General features: G+C 40.3%; 1 protein-coding gene across 28 annotated transcripts in view; it reads left to right on the plus strand.

The window, feature by feature from the left end:
* Positions 1-22,808, plus strand: part of FHIT (fragile histidine triad diadenosine triphosphatase) — a 997,853-nt gene that overhangs the window by 36,154 nt on the left and 938,891 nt on the right. For 19 of the 28 annotated variants that reach the window (XM_039481722.1, XM_039481724.1, XM_039481727.1 and 16 more), the window contains one exon: positions 6,389-6,437. The exons of 7 other annotated variants lie outside the window; for them this stretch is intronic. The gene's annotated coding sequence lies outside the window, so the exon portion shown is untranslated. Of the gene's footprint in view, positions 1-6,388; positions 6,438-8,564; positions 8,665-22,808 lie in introns of all 28 variants that reach the window. 2 more of the 28 variants (XM_039481728.1, XM_039481723.1) reach the window with 1 other exon arrangement.

A 22,808-nucleotide genomic window follows, 5' to 3' on the forward strand; every position in this document is an offset into this window, starting at 1 on the left:
ATATTTCATATATGTTGGCTGGTGCGATTGTGACTTCAGACAAACCAGCCAGTTGCCCCATTCCTCCATTTCCCTCACTCCAGTAGTAAGCGTAAGACAGCTAGTCATACTCATGGCTTTTTTCCTTTATCTTTTCCCAGTGCAGTTTTGAGATTAAAGGTGCCATCACATCTGTCCTCTTTCCTGCTTTCCCTCCCAGCAGAATGATGGTGGATAGTGACCTTACAGATAAAACATCTCTCTCCTTCTCCATGACTCTTCCATCTTTTTCTCTGAGTGAGGGTGAAGGAAGGGTGAAGATTTTGACATCAGAGGCAAATCAGACCTTGAACAGCTTTAGGATATTTCAAGGTCACTGATAGTTTAATAAAACACAACCTATTGTGCATGGACTTCAAAAAAGCAGACTTTAGAAAACTCAGAGAACTGGTAGGTAAGGTCCCATTGGAAAGAGATCTGACAGTTTTTCAAAGAGACAATATTAAAGGCACAACAACAAACTATACCAATATGAAGAAAAGATAGAATAGTAAGATGCCAATATGGATCCATCAGGAGCACTTTAATGACATGAAAATCAAAAAGGAATTCTACAAAAAACAGAAGCATAGACATATTACTAAGGATTAATACAAAAGAATAGCACAAGCATGTAGGGAGAAGATCAGAAAGTCTAAGACACTAAATGAGTTACACCTAGCCTGGGACAAAATACAATACAAAGAAGTTCTATAAATACATTAGGAGTAAGAGTGAGTCAAAGGAAAGTGTAGGTCTATTAATTAGCGGGAAAGGAGAGCTAATAACAGATGACATGAAGAAGGCTGGGGTTTAATGCCTATTTTACTTCAGTCTTCACTAAGGAGGTCAGTTGTGACCAGATGCTTAACACAATCAATATTAAGAAACAAGGAAGAAGGAACAAGCCATAATAGGGGAAGAACAAGTTAAAAATATTTAGATAAATGAGATGTATTCAATTTGGCAGGGCCTGATGAAATTCACTGTAGGGTACTTAAGGAACTAGCTAAAGGAGTCTCAGAACTGTTAGCAATTATCAAGAACTCATGGAGGATGAGTGAGATCCTAGAGGACTTGCAAAGGGCAAACATAGTACCTATCTTTAAAAAGGGAAACAAAGAGGATCTGGGAAACTATAGGCCAGACAGCCCAACTTCAATACATGGCAATATACTGAAACAAATGATTAACCTGTAGGTACTTAATAATTGATTGTTTAATATGGGTATAAGGAACAACCAGAATGGATTTGTCAAGAACAAATCCTGCCAAAGCACTTAATTTCCTTTTTCAACAAGCTTACTGGACTAGTGGTTATGGAGGAAGCTGTTGACATGCTATATCTTGATTTTTAGTAAGGTCTTTGGCACAGTGCCACCTGACATTCTCATAAGCAAACTAAGGAAATGTGGTATAGCTGAATTGCTATAAGGTGTATGCACAACTGGATGAAAAACCATACATCTATAAGAGTAGCTATCAATGGTTCCATGTCTAAGTGGGAGGACGTATTTAGTGGGATCCTGCAGGGGTTTGTCCTGGGTCAATAGTTTCATTAATGACATGGATAATGGAGTAGAGAGTGTGCTTATAAAATTTGCAGAAGACATCAAATATGGAGGGGTTGCAAGCACTTTGGAGGACAAGATTAGAATTTAAAATGACCTTGACGAATTGGAGAATTGGTCTGAATTCAACAAGATGGCATCCAGTAAAGACATGTGCAGATACTATACTTAGGAAGGAAAAATCAAATGTACAACTATAAAATGGGGAATAACTGGTTAGGCAGTAGTATTGCATAACAGGAACCCCGATAAGAAGGGTTAAAATAGATCACAAATTGAATATGAGCCAACTATGTGATGCAGTTGCAAAAAAGGTGAATATCATTCTGGGGTGACAGGAGACTCATATGTAAGACAAGTGCTACTCTACTCAGCACTGGTGAAGCCTCAGCTGGAGTATTATGTCTAGATCTAGGCACCACACTTTAGGAATGATGTGGATTAATTGGAGAGAGTCCAGAGAAAAGTAACAAAAGTGACAAAAGGTTTAGAAAACCTGACCTATGAGGAAAGTTTTAAAAAATATGGGCATGTTTCTTGAGAAAACAAGACTGAGGAAGGGCCTGATAGCACTTTTTAAATATGTTAGGGGTTGTTATAAAGAGGACAGTGATCAATTGTTCTCCATGTCCATTGAAGGTAGGACAAGAAGTTATCAGCTTACTCTGCAGCAAGGGAGATTTAGGTTAGATATTAGGAAAAACTTTCTAAGCATTAGGGTAGTTAAGTAGTGGAGTAGGATTCCAAAGGAGGTTGTGGAACCCCTGTCACTGGAGGATTTTAGGAACAGGTTAGGCAAACACATGTCAGGGATGGTCTATATACATGGTCCTTCCTCAGCATGGGATCCTGGACTAGATGACCCTTCCAGGCCTTTTTTTCTATGATTCTATACCTGTGGGTTGTGATTTTCTAGTGACACAACCCACATTTAGATTCACTGGAGAAATTGGAATTTATATACCCAGGATTATTGTATTTTTCTTCTGCATGGTTTTCATAGGCAGCTGATGAGAGCATTTAAGAATCTCTTCTTAGATTGAAATTTGCTATTATTTGAGAGAATGCTCCAATAATTTGCCTGTAGCAAAAGCTCACTGAAGGCACTAAAAGAGCAAGGGATGAATTTATTCAACATATTTGTGCTTGTACTTGAATGAACATTTTTTATCTTATTTCTTATTAAAATCAGTAGCAAAATTCCCTTTAACATAGTAATCAAACTCTACAGTAGCCAACCGTAAAGAAAATCTCTCTTCTACAGTTAAAATGTGCTGTTCCTTATTGTATTGATACAGAGTGTAAATTGCACACAAATATTTGTCACTGGTGATCATTCATAGAATTTAAGGCCAGAAGGCATTAGATCATCTAGGCCAGTGATCCCCAACCTTTTTGTAGCCAGTAGCACATTAATGTTTTCAGAAGAGTGTGGCGGGCGCCAACAATTTTTCAAGGCTTATTTTGTATTTGTACATTAAATAATACAAAAAAATCATATTTAATATTACATAATATATGAATCCAGAGAGAAGATGGAGAGAAGCCGCAAGGACTGAGAACACCGGTGCCCGCAACCCCAGAGTACTCTGTCCCCAGCAGGCACGGAGGCCCCGGATTCTCTCCCCTGCTGGGCACTAGGTGGGTCCCATGCCTGCCGGGGACCGAGAACACTGGCGCCCGCAGCCTGCAGCCCCAGAATTCTCTGTCCCTGGCAGGCACGGGCCTGCGGCTTCTCTCCGGCTTAAGCCACGGCCGCGCCCTTGCAGGGACCGAGAACACCGGCGCCCACAGCCTGCAGCCCCAGAATTCTCTGTCCCTGGCAGGCGCGGGGCCGCAGCTTCTCTCCCCTGCTGGGGAGTAATGCACATTGGAAAAAATAACCCCAACTATACATACAACATGATGGGGGCTAATTTAGCTACAACGAGTCAGGAAAAAGATCTTGGGGTTATCGTGGATAGTTCTCTGAAGATGTCCACGCAGTGTGCAGAGCCGGTCAAAAAAGCAAACAGGATGTTAGGAATCATTAAAAAGGGGATAGAGAATAAGACTGAGAATATATTATTGCCCTTATATAAATCCATGGTACGCCCACATCTCGAATACTGTGTACAGATGTGGTCTCCTCACCTCAAAAAAGATATTCTAGCACTAGAAAAGGTTCAGAAAAGAGCAACTAAAATGATTAGGGGTTTAGAGAGGGTCCCATATGAGGAAAGATTAAAGAGGCTAGGACTCTTCAGTTTGGAAAAGAGAAGACTAAGGGGGGACATGATAGAGGTATATAAAATCATGAGTGATTTGAGAAAGTGGATAAGGAAAAGTTATTTACTTATTCCCATAATACAAGAACTAGGGGTCACCAAATGAAATTAATAGGCAGCAGGTTTAAAACAAAGAAAAGGAAGTTCTTCTTCACGCAGCGCACAGTCAACTTGTGGAACTCCTTACCTGAGGAGGTTGTGAAGGCTAGGACTATAACAATGTTTAAAAGGGGACTGGATAAATTCATGGTGGCTAAGTCCATAAATGGCTATTAGCCAGGATGGGTAAGAATGGTGTCCCTAGCCTCTGTTCGTCAGAGGATGGAGATGGATGGCAGGAGAGAGATCACTGATCATTGCCTGTTAGGTTCACTCCCTCAGGGGCACCTGGCATTGGCCACTGTCGGTAGACAGATACTGGGCTAGATGGACCTTTGGTCTGACCTGGTACGGCCTTTCTTATGGGCACTAGGCAGGCCCCGCACCTGCTGGGAACAGAGAACACTGTGCCCGCAGCCTGAGTTCTCTGTCCCCGGCAGGCGCAGGGCCATGGCTTCTCTCCCCTGCTGGGCACTAGGCGGGGGCACATAAATGCCCCTGCAGGCGCCATGGTGCCCACAAGCACCGCGTTGGGGACCACTGATCTAGGCTGACCCTCTCTGTATCACAGGCCATTAAATTTCACTCAGTTACCAGTATATTAAGCCCAATAACTTGCGTGTGGCTAAAACACACCTGCCAGAGAGGCATCCAGTCTTGATTTGCAGACATCAGGAGATGGAATATCTACCACTGCCTTTGGTAGTTTGTTCCAATAGTTGATCACCCCTCACTGTTATAAATTTGTGCCTATTTTCTAATTTGAATTAGTCTGGTTTTGACTTCAGTTGATTGATTCTTGTTATGCCTTTTTCCATTAAAGAGCCCTTTAGTACCTGGTATTTTCTTTCAGTGGAGATACATATACACTGAAATCAAATCATCTTTCAGTCATCTTGATAAACTAAACAGATTGGGCCCTTTAGGTGTTCCACTCTACTGCATTTTCTGCAGACCTTGAATATTTTTGTCTCTTTTCTTCAACCTTTCCAGTTTTTCAACATCCTTTTAAAAATATGGATGCCAGAGCTGTACGTAGTATCCCAATATCGGTCTCACCAAAGCCTTAATACTAATTAATTCAGTGGGTATTACATCTGCATATCTGAGTGGAGATTTGAGTGGTTTTGGTGTTAAACTGCTGTGCCAATTTGAGGATGGATAGCTCAGTGTGTTATCTGGCACATCTTCCTCACCATGAATCTTTGTCTGACATGAGAAACTGAAATACTTCTGTCTGATTTTTTTCTTCTGGTTGCAGGATAGTCTTTTTTTATCTGTATAAGCCAGTAGGATGGGGGGTATTTAGGTAAGTGCAGGTTTGACTTGAAACATCACCCTGCTGCTCAACCCTCAGATTTCATGACCCCATGTGGGTTTTCCCCTGTGGTATTCAGAAGGACCTAAACCTGAGTAGGTTTGTTCCATGTGGGTTATCAGATAACATCTTTGTGCAGTTCCCTTTTGTAGACTCTCCAGCCCTAAGGGATCCTTCCTTCTAGTTGAGGAGATTAGCCATGGCTGCTTTGTTAGCCAAAAATGTGATTAGAAAAAATAAAGTATTGAGGGAGTCTTGTGTAATAAAAACAACAAGGAGTCTGGTGGCACCTTAAAGACTAACAGATTTATTTGGGCATAAACTTTCGTGGGTAAAAAACCTCACTTCTTTCAGATGCATGGAGTGAAAGTTGCAGATGTGTAATAAAAGTTAGGCATTGCAGCTTTTGGAAACATTTCTAAATCCTAACAGGGATATGGGAGTCGAACAGGAAGGTAATACATGGAATGAAATTAACAAATTATTTAAAATTCAGTTTTAACCTTTTCAGTTTTCCCTTATGCAACTAACATTTTCCCAGGTATTCTGTCATTCAAGATGAAAGCTGAAAGAACTGTATATTAAATTTCCCATTACAATGGTGGAGGTTTACTCACTTCTAATTCTTATATTTATGGTGTTCTTGCAAAATAGGTTGCAAAAGAACCACATACCAGTGCTGCAAAAGCAGCATATGAACTGGTGATGTTCCTTGTTCTCCATACAAGGGGAGTGATTCTTATTGCCAGAGCAGGCATTGTAGTTCCACTTTTGTGCATCACATGTGTATCATGCCAGCTGATCTTTAGGCTATGCTCAGTAGTGCCCCTCCAGCAAGTGCGTGGCGCAGCGTCTTGTGGATTTTGGAGGAAGCCAAAATTGGACAGAACACTTTTGCCCTGGGCTCCCCTTCTCTCTGCAAGCTTTCTGCTATATGCCTATATGCTATTGGCAGCCAGAATTTGGCCTATGAAATAGTAGTGAGAACTTTTTATCAGAGGTTTCTCCAGCGAGTCTTGCTGTGACATAAGTAAAACATGGTTACTAATGTATACACCAAACATTCTTTCTTCACTGGCAGGCAGGTCAATGCTTTATTTTTTATCCCTTTGTAGCTTTGAAGTACAGCAAAGAAGTGAAATCCATTGAGAATAGTCTGTAAAGGTAAGTGTATTTATTACATTGCATTGACAAACATTGCCTTACAACATTGATTTTTCTCTTATTCAGGGATTTAAGCATTTAAAGATATAGCTGACAGAACAACTTCTTTAACCACTTAGTTGTCCCATCATACAAAAATGCGGAGCAATTTTTAGAGGGGAAGTGTAAAGAAACAAGTTGATGTGCTGAGGATGGCCGTATCTTAGAGCATGATTGCTGACTTATGCTTTGTTCACATTGGTTAAGATATTCCAGTGTAGCTCTGTTCACTATGATTAATGGTAGGCGTGATTTAAAAAAAAACAACACTGGTATTGCTTCTGGTCAGTAGCTCAGTAAAGCCAGCTGGCAAAATCAAACATTTAAAACAGAATGCAGAGTGGCATTTTAATCTGGTTGTATTAAATTTATTGTGATAGTTGTGCAATAGTATGCAGCAGGCAACTCTGCAGAAAGCAGGAAATTATCGGACAGACTTCGACTGCTGCAAAGTTCTTCTGACTTTGTCACTGGGCTTTAAATGGATAAAAAGCTGAATTTGAAGTAATAGAGAACAATAGTTAGCTTTGTTTGCAGTTTTTCAATAGCTTTTGTCTTTTCTTTGAAGAAAATGTTACTCCTATTGGTAGGTGTATTTATAAATGTGCAACTTAATTGCTCTTTTATTCATACTTAAACTGGAAATAGTTCATGCAGAAAAGAAATTGGATGATAAATTGTGGGCTGTGACAGGGATCGCTTTCATCAAGTGGCTTCACTGAATAGGTTAAAATAGCCTATAAGCTTGTATTTGGTTTCAACAAGTTATTTTTTAATTTTGAGATTTTTCTGCTGTCAATTTCATAAGAGCTAATGTTAAGAACTGTGATAATAAATATTCCTGGGGAATTCTGCGCCACTGCACACGTGCAGAATTTATGTCCCCTGAAGAGTTCTTTGCTTCCCCGCAGGAAAAAATTACTTTCTGACAGGGAAGCAAAGAGAAGCCACAAGAGCAGTCATGCATCCCTGCGCAGCAATATGTTTTGGGTTCCTAGGGCAGACAGCAGACAGATAAATCACTATGGGGGAGAGGGCAGGAATGGGGAAGACCCAGCTGGTGGCTCCTACCCTGTGCTGGGCTTACCTGCTCATTGGAGCTGGGGAGGACATGACTTCCTCTTCCCCTACATGGCACCCAGGGCTGGGTCAGACCCACCTGCAGATTTCTCCCCCAGCTGTAGGAAGCTCTACAAACTCCGTCCCCCCGCCCACGCTTCGTGCACCCATTGCTCTTCAGCTGCAGGGGGAGGATCCTTGTACAGGGAGATGCTCTCCCATCCATCCAACCCCCGTGCATCCAGACCCCCATCATACCCAGTCCCTCACGCCAAGCCCCACTCCCCGGCACCAGGATCCACACCTCACTGAGCTCCAACCAGCTCCACCTGGATCCCTATCCCACTGAACCCCACTCCTCCAGCATCTTGATCTCCCACTGAGCCCCCCCCACCAGAACCCATGCTGGGCTCTACCCCTCCACACTCAGAGCCCCCCTGATGAGCACCAACCACTTTAACGTGGACCCTCTTGCAGAGTTCCATTACCATTGCACATAGAACCTCTCAACAAGCCCCTGTGCATCCAGAACCCCCACCCCCCGGATCCTCCACTGAGCCACCTGCATCCAGATTGCCCCACACAGAACCCTCTCAACCCACATCTGGATCCCCCCACACTAAGCCCCTCCACATTTGGATCCTGCCTTGCTGGGCCTGCCTGCCCACACCTGGTGCACCTGGCACAGAGGGGCAGGGCTCTGGAGTGTTTCTGGGGCAGGCTTGGTCCTTGCGCTGTCAGGGTTGGGTGCAGCCTCACTGCTGAGTCCATGTCCCGGGGGGAGCTGCACAGTGATCTCCCACCTCTGTGCAACCAGTGGCCTGTGTTCCCCACTGCCAGGCTGGAGCCTCCACATTTATTTGATAAATAAAACTTGCAGAATTTTAAAATATTATGTGCAGAATTTTTAAATTTTTGGTGCAGAATGTCCTCAGGAGTAAATAAAGCAGCCTGCAACATAAAAGGCAGACTAAGAAATTCAAGACGGTCACATTATGCAGTGAGATTTAAATTATTATTGTCTTGCAGTGTCATCAATTGTAAACCATTGTGATCAACTATTAAAACGTTTGGGAAATAACAGAGTTGTATGATATAGAAGAAATGAATGTATGTTATGGTATAGTATGTGAGTGAAATTTTTTTTTCTGAGCACGTTTACATTTTATGACATGGTAAATTGATTTTTAATGTTTATATGTGTAGTTCAGGTAGAATAGGTAGGTAGAATAAAGCCAAAAAAATTGGAACAAATATTTAATGTTTATATATGTAGTTCAGGTAGGTTTATAGGTAGAATAAAGCCAAAAAAATTGGAACAAATATTTATGTGGTGGATAAGTGTTTTAAAAAGGAAAACTTTTTAGGGGAGAAAAAAATCTGTTCTTATTTATATGTGTCAGCTGCAATTTATGGGCTTATAGCTGCTTGCACCTGCTTAATCTTCTGTTTGTTAAGCAAATGCTGTCTATAGTTACCTTGGCAGCAGCTGCTGTATCACAAGTGATAAGCAACCTCTGAACCAAACAGCTGTGCTTTAACCCTTCGTATACTTGTCTTTAGGGTTGTAAGATGAGGACTCGAGATAAATTAACTTCTCAAGTCCATCTTTATCCATCTCTCTCTCTCTCTTTCCTTCTCAATTATTTCTATGCCTCTAGATCTTCCCAGTATCCTCATCCTGATCCACAGCTGACTCTTCACCACAGAGCTGGTCTGTCCTGTGTGCCAGGCAGACCATGCCCTCAGTTGCTACTATATTCCTGAGCTGCTAAGGTTTTTCTGCTTCTTGGAGGATGAGCTGGTAGGAAGAAAGGTTTTTGGTAGGAGAAAGAAAGTTCTGGTTGAGCCCAAGTGTGAGCCACCAAGCCTTTCCTCATGTCTGCTTAGGGCCCTTCCGCCTAATGAAGCATCCCCTGGTGACTTCTGCCATAACCCAGGAAACTATCTATCTACTGATGATGTAAATCATAGGAAAGTAGGGCTGGAAAGGTCATCTAGTCCATGCCCCTGTGCTGAGGCAGGAACAAGTAAACCTAGACCATTTCTGTCAGGTGTTTGTCTAACCGTTTCTTGAAACCCTCCAGTGATGGGGATTCCACAACCTTCCTTGGAAACCTATTCCAGTACTTAACTGCTCTTACAGTTAGAAAGTTTTTCCTAATATCTAACATGAATCTCTCTGGCTGCAGATTAAGCTGACTCCTTCTTGTCCTACCTTCAGTGCACATGGAAAACAATTGATCACTGTCCTCTTGTCAAAAACATTGAGGGCTATTATAGACTTTTATCAGGTCCTCCCGTTAGTCTTCTTTTCTCAAGACTAAACATGTCCAGTTTTTTAACCTTTCTTCATATATGTCATTTTTGTTGCTCTCTTCTGGACTCTTTCCAGTTTGTTCACATCTTTCCAAAAGCATGGTGCCCAGAACTTGATACAGTACTCGAACTGAGGCCTCACCAGTGCTGAGCAGAGTGGGACTGTTACCTCCCATGTCTTACATGCAACACTCCTGTTAATACGTCCTCTAATGATATTAGACTTTTTTGCAATTACATCACATTGTTGGCTTCTACAGAAATTGTATCCACTATACTCCCCCAGATCCCTTTTTCAGCATGACTACTACTTAGACAGTTATTCCCCATTTTGTAGTTGTGCATTTGATTTTTTCCTTCCTAGAAGTGTAGCACTTGTCTTTATTGAATTTCATCTTGTTGATTCCAGACCAATTCTCCAATTTGTCAAGATAATTTTAAATCTTAATCCTGTCCATCAAAGTGCTTTCAACCCCTTTCAGCCACAAATGTTATAAGTTTACTCTCTACTCCATTATCAAAATCATTAATTAAAATGTTGAATAGTACAAGACCCGGGGCTTACCTCTGCAGGACCCGACTAGATACTTTCTCCCAGTTTGACAGGGAACTATTGATAGCTAAGGCTACAATTCTGTCACAGAGGTCATGGATTCCATGACTTTTGGAGACCTCTGTGACTTCTTCTGGGGCAGGGCTGGAGTAGCTGTCAGCCTCAGGACTGCTGGAGCAGTGGCTGCTGGAACAACTGACCTGTAGCCAGCCCTGGAGCTGTAGGAACAGCTGACTGGTGGCCAGCCCTGAGGCCACTGCAGCAGCGGTCCCTGGCTCACTGGAGCAGTGGCTCAGCCCCCTGAGACTAGAACAGCAGCAGACAGCCCCTGCTGCGGGAGCAGTGGCAGGGCTGGAGCAGCTGCACGTCTCGGCAGTGTTCTGTTTGTCCCCCCTCTCCCACTCAGGGTATTTTTAGTAAAAGTCAGGGACAGGTCAAGGGCTTCTGTGAATTTTTGTTTATTGCCCATGACCTGTCCATGACTTTTACTAAAAATACCCATGACAGAATCTTTGCTTTATTGATAACTACTCCTCTGAGTATGGTTTTTCAGCCAGTTATGCACCCATCTAATACTAATTTAATCTAGACTGCATTTCCCTAGTTTGCTTATCAGAATGTCATGTGGGACCATGTCAAAAGTCTCACTAAAATTCAAGATATATCATGTTGACTACTTCCCCGCTATCCATTAATCCAGTAATCCTGTCCAAAAAGAAAATTAAGTTGGTTTGGCCTGATTTGTTCTTGACTATTCCTTATATCCCTATTATCCTCTATGTGCTTACAAATTGATTGTTTAAAATTTGTTTCAGTACCTTTCCAGGTATAAATAAAATATTCCAGGACTAGCCAGTGTCCTAAAGGCTAATGGAAGCTCCATATTAAGTTATTTTGCTTCCTCAGAACATTGCCATTCAGATGACAAATGCAGTGGAGCCACAGTGATACTGGTGAGAGGAATTGTTCAATGTTTCAAATCTATTGATTCCAATTTCTTTTGATCTTTCCAGTACCTCTTGTTTATCAGGCAAGTTAAAGGAGTGAAATTTGGTTTGGGATTTTTCATACCGACATGTAAAGTAAATTGTTTCAAAGCCATAATGCAGTAGTGATAATATAGTCCTGTCCATCTTAGGATCCCAAGCACATTACATGCTTATTGAATAAGCCTCACAACACTTGTTTAAGATCTGCAGTATTGTAAGAAATGTTCCTCAAAAGAAATACCTTAATCACAAATGCTATATATTGTGTACTTTCTGTACTTTGTGTGTTAATTTAAGCCCTTCATGCACTTGGTTTGCCGCAAATAAATATTGATTGTTAAATAAGTGTTCATGTGACTTTGCATTTTTACAGCACTTCTATTAAACAATATCAAAAGTGCTTTCTCCGAGTACACTCATACAAAGTCTATTATGAATAGGTGACTGCTATTTTGTAAGACCATGGTGTAGATCATGGCTGGCTGGGTTGTGGGATCTATGCAAGATGTGGCCATGGACTGTCAGGTTCGAAGATGAATGAGTTTCTGGAAGCGCTCCTAGTCAGTCATTATTTCCAGAAGGAAGTCACATGTGAAGATAACACAAAACCTGCCAGTGAACCAGAGGGTCTCAACTGTGTGTCAGGACTGCATCAGTGTTGGGCAACTTGGATGATATCTAATAAGATGGATCCTGAAGCTGTACTTTGATCCCCCTAAGAGCAGTCAGATAAATCAAAGATATTGGTGCCAACAGGGCACATTGATACAGAAATACCTTTGATGTTTCAACATACTATCCTGGGTGAGGGTGAGGACTATGCCCTGTGAAGGACATGAATTAATTTGCCAGTTCATCTCACCTCCCCTTCATTCCTGCACATAGACTCTCAAACTTTTTGTTCACACCAGTTCCTGAATTCCAGGATAGTACATTGTTTTCATTATACCATGTTGCTTTGCCTCTCTCCGAATAATGGTACATTTTATCCCTGGTCCAGTGGATTAATTTCACCCTTTAGTTTTCAGGATCTGTTTTACTTTGGGATTTGTATTTTAAGCACTTATTTGATCTTCAGCTGTTTTATTTCTCAGTCCCTTTAAAGAAATAGTCCCCCCCCATTTTGCTACCGAGGTGTGTGTCACCTTATCTACTTTCCAGACTATATTGTAATGTATTTTTATATGTTGCTGTCATAAACAGATAGTTAAGGGTTAATGCCTCTTTTACCTGTAAAGGGTTAAGAAGTTCACCTAGCCTAGCTGACACCTGACCAGAGGACCCAATGGGGAACAAGATGTTTCAAAAGGAAGGAGGGAAGTTTTCCTTTGTTTACTTTTTCAGTTTCAGCTGGAGTAAAAAAGATCAAGGAACCAGCCTCTTATCAGAGTAGTAAGTTTTAAAAAGGAATAAATAGGTTTATGTTTATTTTCTTTGTAACTTGTCTTGGTACCATTAAGGGAATTATCAAATTTGGGTATTCTTGTGTGTATTAAAGTTTTTGCCCAGGGGAACATCCTCTGTGTTTTGAATCTGTCATCTGTGAGAGTTGCTGGTATGCTAATCTCTCCCAGAGGGTTTTCTTTTACCTTTCTTTTCTTTAATTAAAAGCCTTCTTTTTAAATACCTGATGGATTTTTTCCTTGTTTTTAGATCCAAGGGGGTTGGATCTGGATCCACCAGGAATTGGTGGGGGAAAGAAAGGGGGATGGTTAAATTCTCCTTGTGTTAAGATCCAAGGGATTGGATCTGGACTTACCAGGGACTTGGTGAAGGAGTTTCTCAAGGCTACCCAGGGAGGGGAAGGTTTTGGGGGGGGAAAGGGAGTGATCCAGACACTGAGAATTCTGGATGGTGGCAGCGATACCAGATCTAAGCTGTTAATTAAGCTTAGAAGTGTCCATGCAGGTCCCCACATCTGTACCCTAAAGTTCAGAGTGGGGGTGAGACCTATGACAGTTGTAGACTTGTGCTTGGAGCTAAGCAGCAAGACTTAGTATATAAGTCAGTTGTCAGGTGAATTCCTGAGGTTAACAGGAGCAGCAAGGAGGATTTTCAGAAGGAGTTGTGAGATGCTTTCTTTCTAGGTACAGTTCTACACTCAATATTGTGACCAACGATAGATGAGTGGTTGTGACCTGCAGCAGAGGTGCAATGTTTTCTTTCTTGCTGGAAGCCATTTCCTCTGTAGGAAGTCCATGCTGGTGGATGTTCTGGAAGAAAAGATTTGTGATTTGGAAGGACAAATGCGGACTCTACACATCATCAGAGTGGCTGAAGAGATCTTGGACACCATATTTGGGAAGCATCAGATTAGAAAGAAAGGAATTGGCCACCACAGAACTGGGGAGAGTGGAAACCAGAGGGAAGGTTTGGCAATTTGTAACCCTCAGAGGCAAGAGGAGCAGTTGACTTTCTCCATGGCTGGAGGTAGAAGGGAATGGGCATGGTGTAACCACCGGATAGTAGAGGACCAGAAGGAATTTCACACAGCTAGAAGTATTCAATCATTATCATGTTCTCCGCATGAAAAGTCTAAAAAATATATCTGAAGATCCAGCTGGTTGAATGGAATGGAGAGTTATATAGGCCATTTCTGTGGACGGCTACTCAGCTCAACCTGGAAGATAATCAGGCATGTCCTCAAAGAAATTTCTACCCATCCAAGGAAGACGGATGATCCTTAAGATTCTGTACTCAGAAGAATGGAGAGGAAGTTCTGCAGACAGACGATAGATGGTGTGATGTCTTCCTGGTTCCAAGTCATGAGATGTGACACTGAGATGGGACCTGCATCTGAAATTGGCATGCAAAGATGATGATGCATATTGGCACTAATGACACTGCTTTACAGGAAATTTCACAGATTATAGACTACTTTGGAGAATTTGGAATGGTGCTGAAGGAGAAGAATGTCCAAGTAAACTTCTCAGAATCCTGGGAGTGAAGAAAGACAGAAGGGGCGGTGCAGTTTGGATGGCCTCCTTCCCAGTAGAAGGGGAACTGGTGTGCTAGGGGACAGGCTGGCTATACTAGTCAGGAGGGTGTTAACTAACAATAAAAGGGGAAGGTGAAAAGGGGGGGAAATGAGCACACATTTAGAACAAAATCGAGATGTTGAACAAAATTAATCAAAGCACCAAGGGACCTGCAGTAAAGAAATTCTTGAATTGACTGCACACAAATGTGAGGAGCCTGGTTAATAAACAAGAGTATTTTGAATTTCTCATTTATGAGGATAAATTTGGTCTGGTCGATATCACTGAAACCTGGTGGGATGATTTGCATCATTGGTATGTTAAAATAATGGTTATAACCTATTCAGGAAGAATCAAGTGGGTAAAAAGGGAAGAGTGTTGCACTCTTTGTATTAAAAAAAAAAAGACGTTATTTGTATGAAAATCACTGACAAGTTGGAAGCAAATGTTTCTGAATGCTTATGGATCAGTGGCCTAGCAGATAAAGCACAAGATGAGGTACTAGTTAGTGTCTGCTATAGACCACCAAATCACAACAGAGAACAGGGTGACCAGGTCCTATCTGTAATGGATATAACTGGACACTAGGAAGTTTAGACTTGAAATTAGACGAAGGTTTCTAACCATTAGAGGAGTGAAGTTCTGGAACAGCCTTCCAAGGGGAGTAGTGGGGGCAAAAGACATATCTGGCTTTAAGACTAAGCTTGATAAGTTTATGGAGGGGATGGTATGATGGGATAGCCTAATTTTGGCAATTAATCAAAGATCAGTTGCCAAATTATCAGCAGGTAAGTATGCCCAGTGGTCTGTGATGGGATGTTAGATGGGATGGGATCTGAGTTACTACAGAGAATTCTTTCCTGGGTGCTGGCTGGTGAGTCTTGCCCACATGCTCAGGGTTTAACTGATCGCCATATTTGGGGTCGGGAAGGAATTTTCCTCCAGGGCAGATTGGCAGAGGCCCTGGAGGTTTTTCGCCTTCCTCTGCAGCATGGGGCATGGATCACTTGCTGGAGGATTCTCTGCAGCTTGAGGTCTTCAAACCACAATTTGAGGATTTCAATAACTCAGACATAGGTTAGGGGTTTGTTATAGAAGTGGATGGGTGAGATTGTATGGCCTGCATTGTGCAGGAGGTCAGACTAGATGACCCTAATGGTCCCTTCTGACCTTAAAGTCTATGAGTCTATGAGTAATGTGTGTGGGACAAAAAGCTGTGTTATCATGGGGGAATTCAATCTGAGCAACATATGCTGGAGGTCTCATGCTGCCAGTATTAAACTGTCCTTGGAATTCCTAAAAATTATTGATGCCAATTTCCTAACTCAAAAGTGTTTCATCTAACACAGAGGAATTTTATATTAGACCTCATCTTGACAGATAAAGAGGAATTGATGACAAAAACTAAAAATTTATGGTAGCCTAGGTACAAGTAATCATGAATTGATTATATTTGTTGTATGCAAACAAAGTCTAAATCAGTAACATGCTTGGTGATTTTAAAAAGGCCAGTTTAACAAAGCTGAAAACAATTATGAGCCAAGTCAGCTGAAAGAATTGAAACATTTTTTTTAATGATGATTGTTAACTTTTTAAGAATGTTTTCACTAGATGCCCAAAAAATGACAATTAAGGAAAATGACTACACTTGTTTAAAAAAAAAAAACTAACTTGGCTTAGAGGGGGAAAGTAAGGCACTATAAATATATATATATATATATATATATATATATATATATATATATATATATATATATAATTTTCTACAATTCATAGCTTTATATATAATATATTTATATTATATATAAAGCTATGAATTGTAGAAAATTAGATTAGATAAATTATATTTATATTATATATAAAGCTATGAATTGTAGAAAATTAGTAAGGAAAGCTAAAGGACACAAAGAGACTGTGACGGGATCCCCGGGGTGCAGCCTGGGACTGTGGGACCGCTGTGCCCCCTTAACTCTCTGGCCTGGGCTGCCTCTCACAATGCTTTGCTAGTGACAAGCAGCAAGACCCTTTAGGCCCTGTTAATACTCAGCTCAACAGCATGTGGAGCCCCACTCCCAGCTAGGCTGCATGAATGCTCCCAGAGCCACTCATGAATCACACAGAGAAAGGCAACAGCCAAATTCCCCCAGCTCCAGCCTTGTATCTCAGGAATATACCATATTGCACTGCTCATCCTGAGCAGTGCAGATTTATAAATTGGTTCACCACTTCATCAATGGAAAGTAGATATACACCAGCCTTTGCAAACCTGAGCAGATTTACCACATGCTTCAGGCAAACTCACTTGTAAAGAAAAACAGTAAAAGAAGTTTATTGACTACAAAAGATAGATTTTAAATGATTATAAGTGATAGGCAAAAAGTCAGTGGTTACTAAAATAAAATAAAATATAATCACGCAGTCTAACCTCTCAACCCTATTAGACTGGGCATTTTGATTAAGAAACTAGGACGATACATAATCAAAATGGAACACATTCAGTGGGTCAAAAACTGGCTAATTGATAGATCTCAAACTGTAATTGTAAAAGGGGAATTATCCTCAAGTGGATGTAATTCCAGTGAGGTCCCACAGGGATAGGTCCTTTTTTATTAATGAGCTGGAAGAAATCATAAAATCATAACTGATAAAGTTTGCAGATGACAAAGATTAGAAGAGTGGTAAATAATGAGGACAAGTCACTGATACAGAGTGATCTGGATCACTTGGTAAGCTAAGTGCAGGCAAGCAATATGCATTTTGGTGGCCTGGACAGTGAGGCACCCTAGAGAGGGGAACTGAACTCTAGTGACCCAGCTGGAGATCTGTAGCCAGGAAGCCCCAGGAGGGTGAAGACATTGTCTCCAGAGGAGGGACAATCAGAGGGAGAGAGTGTGCAGGCGCGCACTCAGTCAAGGGGGCGCTCATAAGAGGTGAGTGCATCCCGTTACAGATGTATAAATGGGAATCTTGAGTAGGAATAGGGAAGTTATATTATCTCTATATTTGACTCTGATGTGATCGCTACTGAAATTCTGTGTCCAGTTCTGGTGGATGGATGTTGAAAAATTAGAGAGGGTTCAGAAAAGAGCCATCAGAATGATTAAAGGACTGGAAAATATGCCTTATAATGAGAGATTCAAGGAGCTCAATCTATTTAGCTTAATGGAGAGACGGTTAAGGCATGACTTGATTATAGTCTATAGGAATCTATACATGGAACAAATAAATATATGATAACAGAGGGCTGTTCAAGCTAGCAGGTATTACAGATCCAGTGGCTGGGAGTTGAAGCTATACGAATTCAGATTGGAATTAAGGCACAAATAATTGGCCATTGGAACAAGGCCAATTAACAAGGGTTATGGTTCCTTCTCTGTCACTGGAAACCACGACTGAATGTTTTTCTAAGAGAGATGCTCTAGTTCAAACATCAGAGGGGTAGCCGTGTTAGTCTGGATCTGTAAAAGCAGCAAAGAATCCTGTGGCACCTTATAGACTAACAGACGTTTTGCAGCATGAGCTTTCGTGGATGAATACCCACTTCGTCGGATCCGACGAAGTGGGTATTCATCCACGAAAGCTCATGCTGCAAAACATCTGTTAGTCTATAAGGTGCCACAGGATTCTTTGCTGCTTTTACTAGTTCAAACAGGAATTTCCCATGGTCTGTATTATGCAAGAGGTCAGACTAGAGGATCACACTGGGCCCTACTGGTCTTCTGGAGACTCAGTTTTGTTGATAAGGAGTGTGGATCTATTGCAAAGCAATTATATGTGAAGAAATGAAAAATACTTGCCTGTTGTTCTGTTTCTTTGAGTATTTGCTTTTGTATCAGTTGAATGCCCTTGTCACTGGTTGGGCATCTCCTAGTAATTTTTCCTCCCAATTAATTGTTCCTAATGTGTTTCTAGGCTTTCCTTTAATAAAGTGATTGCTAGAATTCCACAACAGAGGAGGTGCATGCTTATCTTTATCTGGAGTCCAATCACTACAGCAAGGGGTGTGTTTCTCTCAAAAGGCAAATGCTTCCAGAGAAAAATTAGAAATAATGTACTAGTGTAATGAAAACTGCACTAAGGACTGCCTCTAACTGGTTTCTTTTGTAAACAGCCACTTTAAAGCATCCATAAGATTTCCAGGATAATTTTCTTTAACCTTTATTTGAAGTCAACCTTTATGAGGACAATTATTTTTGTTACTTCCCGGGGTGGTAGCGTAAGATAGGTATACATATATTTATATGTTTTTTAAAATGTAGTTGCATTGAACAAACTGGGTTTTAAATTTTTTAATTGTCTTAAGTGAGGTAGCTGACTTTACAAAATAGATAGTGAGGTGTCTGCAAATACACCATGGCAGAAGCAAGCCATATATTATTAGTGTGTCTTTTAAAATGATCTAGCTGGTTATATTTATGGAATGCCAGTCATATTATCTTATCACCAATACAATTCAAAAATGATTCTTGAATAAGGGTAATGTGCTGTTGATAATGGTATTGATCAAATGTAGGTTTACTAAACACAATCAGTAAGCCACTAGCATTTCCAATAAATACTTATGCTTTAAAGGTCAATCCAGACCTTGTGGACTGTTTTTGCTTTCCCCGATAAAAGGAAATGCAAGCATGCCAAATTGCTTTGCTCCAGCTTAGCCATAGCTCTGAATGAATCCATAAATGCTACAAAAGGGAAGCTTATAAACACATGCTGCACAGAAGGGAAAAAATGTCATGCCTACCTAATCCTTTTCCTGAGGGGGGAAAATGTGTTTTTTCTTGTTTTGAGAATTGATGGATAACTTATATGAAAACTGGGTGTTATGTTCATGATCAAGAATTCTCTTTCACATTCCCGATGGAGATATTGGTGTTTTGCTTTTTTCACTCTATGCTCTCTGAAATGTGTCTGTAGGGGATCCTACCTGTCCTAGACCCAATCAAAATAGCATGCTTGTGTCTAAATTCTTTTCCTTGGAACACATATCTTTCATATTCAGTGACAGGGTGTTTCTTAAAAGCAGTTGTTTTTCCAAAGCTCTTGCTTTCAGGATGAAGTGTTGAAAGACTACCACATATTTCTGTGTACAAAATGGAAACCTGTGTTACCCAAAGGCTATATGGCTGCCCTAAGTCAACTCCAGTAGCAGTAATGGTGGCAGGGGAGTTTTGCTGTGGAGTGAGAGCAGTACATGGCTCTCAATCCAATCAATAATATGAGCAGGAAAACAATTCTAAAATAGAGTTCAAGTGTAAAAGTAGTCGGAAAAAACCAGATTTCCCTCACCATAAATACATTCCTCCAGAAAGCAAGACAGCAATATTTCATGCCTTGCTCCCAGCACAGAGATTTTTCTCATAGTATGGTGACTGGCAAAAAGAAATTACACAATATTAGCAGTGCTTGCCTTGGCAAGGTTCCTTGGTATAGTAACTTAGACCATTACATCATCTTAAGAGCTCTGTCCATTTCCAGTTGGTATTTCTTCAAGCATCACTAGGAAGGATTCTCTATGAAAGAAAATGTAAGAATGAAGAAACAATGGCTAAAGTTCAATACTACATGTATTGATATGATACGCTCACCACACAAGCACACTTAGAACTAATTGATTAGTTCAATGACATAATCCTTCCCTCTGTTTATCATTTGATGGTGTGTTGCTATGTTTCTAGCTTTAATACTTCAAGTACAATGGGGTGACATTGCAGTCACACACAGTGATTTTTCATCTTGTGTATAAATACAGATTAAAATTGATGAGTGCTGAATCATTTTCTCTGAGCTAGATAGTGGGGAGAAGTGACTTTTGTCACAGGCATTGGCAACATCATACATATTACTGTTTTACTACATAGGAGAAAGATCTATGACTATGTACAGTATTGTTCATCCAGACTCTTCTTCACATTTGGTGTACAAGAAGGGGGTTACTGGAGTCACATGTTGTAAATAATGGACATATTTCCAAGAGAACTAAGATCCTTTGTCCCTCCCAGGCACAGGATCAGTTTTTTTTCTTTTTGAACACTAGTAGATAACAAATGACAGGATAAGTATACTGGTTCCTTAACTAATCATCTTTGCAAAAGTATTTGCCACATGAGTTTAGCAGCCAGTCTCTCTCAAACTGCTAGAGCTAGAGATTAATGCATTATACTGCTTGAAGGCTGAGATTACAATTTTCAGGTTGTATATAACATTGATTTCTAGCTCTGCTTTACAGGTTCTCAAGACAGTAGCTGCTAAAATAATGTGAGAATTTAAATGGAAGTAGGGGATGGGGAAAAGAAGATGGCCACCAAATTACCTGATTTTAAAGTCCAGTATATCTTGATGGCAGGTTTAACAGTTTATTCTCTAATTCAGTTTGCTTAAATGAAGGTGTCTGGATAACTCTGTTTAGAATAACAAGGGTGCGATATTGCCTGCAATTGGTCATTTAATCTGCAAGCACAGTTTTAAAATCCAGGACAATATATTATAATTTCAAAATTCCATAACTGTTCTTATTGTGACATATCTATAACTCCTGCTTTATCTTATCTTAGAAACTGAAATGTATGGTGACTTGATTTTAAGGTTGAAATACTACACTTAATGCCCCTTGAATTATTATCCTTTGGAAGACAGAACACATTATAGTTTCTTGATGTCAAGTGCTTACCTTTTCTCATAGTACAGTGTACCAGGTTCCAAATCTGAAATTAGGCATTTGTTTTTTAAGAGCTCTTATTAGAGTTTAAGTTAAATTTAGTACACCATGCCTCCTATTTCTCAAGTGGAAAAGAATAATTTCAATAAATATCCTTCCACACCAGTGGAATACCAGCAAGATTTTTTATATGATGAAGGTAGCACAGAAAGATGTAGTATTTTAATGCTAGCAAACACAACATCATTTTTCAATGTCTTTCTGATGACAATCTGGTTATTAGGTTGTCAGAGGTTTTTGACAAAATATAGCGTTGGACTACCTAATTAGATTGCTTCAAAGCCCATTGGGGATGCTGATATTTTTCAAATAATTTTTGGTCTAGGTTGTTCTTGTTAAAGGCAAACTTATCAGTCTTGTGAGAAATGTTTGCTTTTTATATTCACTGTGCTAAACATGAAAAATCCACTAATGCCTAATACATGTATAGCAGAGTATGCTCTACATTGGAAGTATCATATGTTTGCAAGTTGTAGCTGCTGGGTAGAAATGCCCAAATGCTGTTTAGTCTATACATTAATAATTTATACAAAAATGAGAATTAAATTGCAATCTCTACTTTGGGGGGAGGGATAGCTCAGTGGTTTGAGCATTGGCCTGCTAAACCCAGGGTTGTGAGTTCAATCCTTGAGGAAGCCACTTAGGGATCTGGGGCAAAAATTGGTCCTGCTAGTGAAGGCAGGGGGCTGGACTCAATGACCTTTCAAGGTCCTTTCCAGTTCTAGGAGATTGGTATATCTCCAATTATTACCTTATTACTATTACTTTTAATATAGAAAAATCTCTTCAGCCAGTTTTTACTTTTAAAGATCAATAATGAAAGTCTGTGGTCTGAAAGAGTTTGTACTTCTCAAACTGCAAGATAGAAATTTTTTTTGCATCTGCTTATTTAATATTTTATAAAGCAACTGATTATGTGAAGAAGGAACTTGGTTTCTCTTGTGAATGTCATCAGATTAGATTTGTTTGAGAGACTCATTTTGTGGATTACTCAATTGATAAAAATAGCTCTGCATTGTTTAATATAAATGTAGGTTTCTTTGTTACTAAGCTTCAGGTATTATTGTATGATATCAGAATGATTTGGAGATCTTGGCAGTAAATCATTTCATTAAAGGATCTGTAAGGCCTTGATTCAGCAAAGCCCTTAAACTTGTGCTTAAAGTAAAGAATACGATTAAGTCCAATTGACTTAAATGGGGCTTAAGCGCAAACTTAAATGCTTGCTGCATTGAGTACTGAATAGAAAAATGTAGCACCTTCAAACCTCCCCACCTGCAATACCTGGCAGGCTCAAGCCTGGGTCTAAATCTGCCTTTTACAACTAGGAAACTTTTAAACAGAAGCAGACCCAAAGCTGGGCTCAAAAACAAATTCCCTGTAACATTCTCAGTGGTTCTATCTGTCACTAGGCATGAGAGAACAAACTGCTATTTTTAAAAGAAGGTTTTGATCTCTTCAACTACAGCTTAGAAAAAAATGGCAATATAATCCCCAGTAGGTAACTTATTTATCTTGACATTTATTTATTTAAAATATTTATACAGGAATGGCCACTGAAATGCATCATTCCATTGGCAAGAGGCTTTTTGGCAGGAGCAGGACCAAGGACAGCATACATTACTGCAGATGTGAGACATGTTTAAACTAAATCAAATAGAAAGACTCTCTGGCAAGAGGTTAATAATGCCAATCAATAAAAAAAGACATTCTTTATCA

The sequence above is a fragment of the Mauremys reevesii genome, linkage group 7 (genome assembly GCF_016161935.1).
Source record: "Mauremys reevesii isolate NIE-2019 linkage group 7, ASM1616193v1, whole genome shotgun sequence".
Lineage (NCBI taxonomy): Eukaryota > Metazoa > Chordata > Testudines > Geoemydidae > Mauremys > Mauremys reevesii.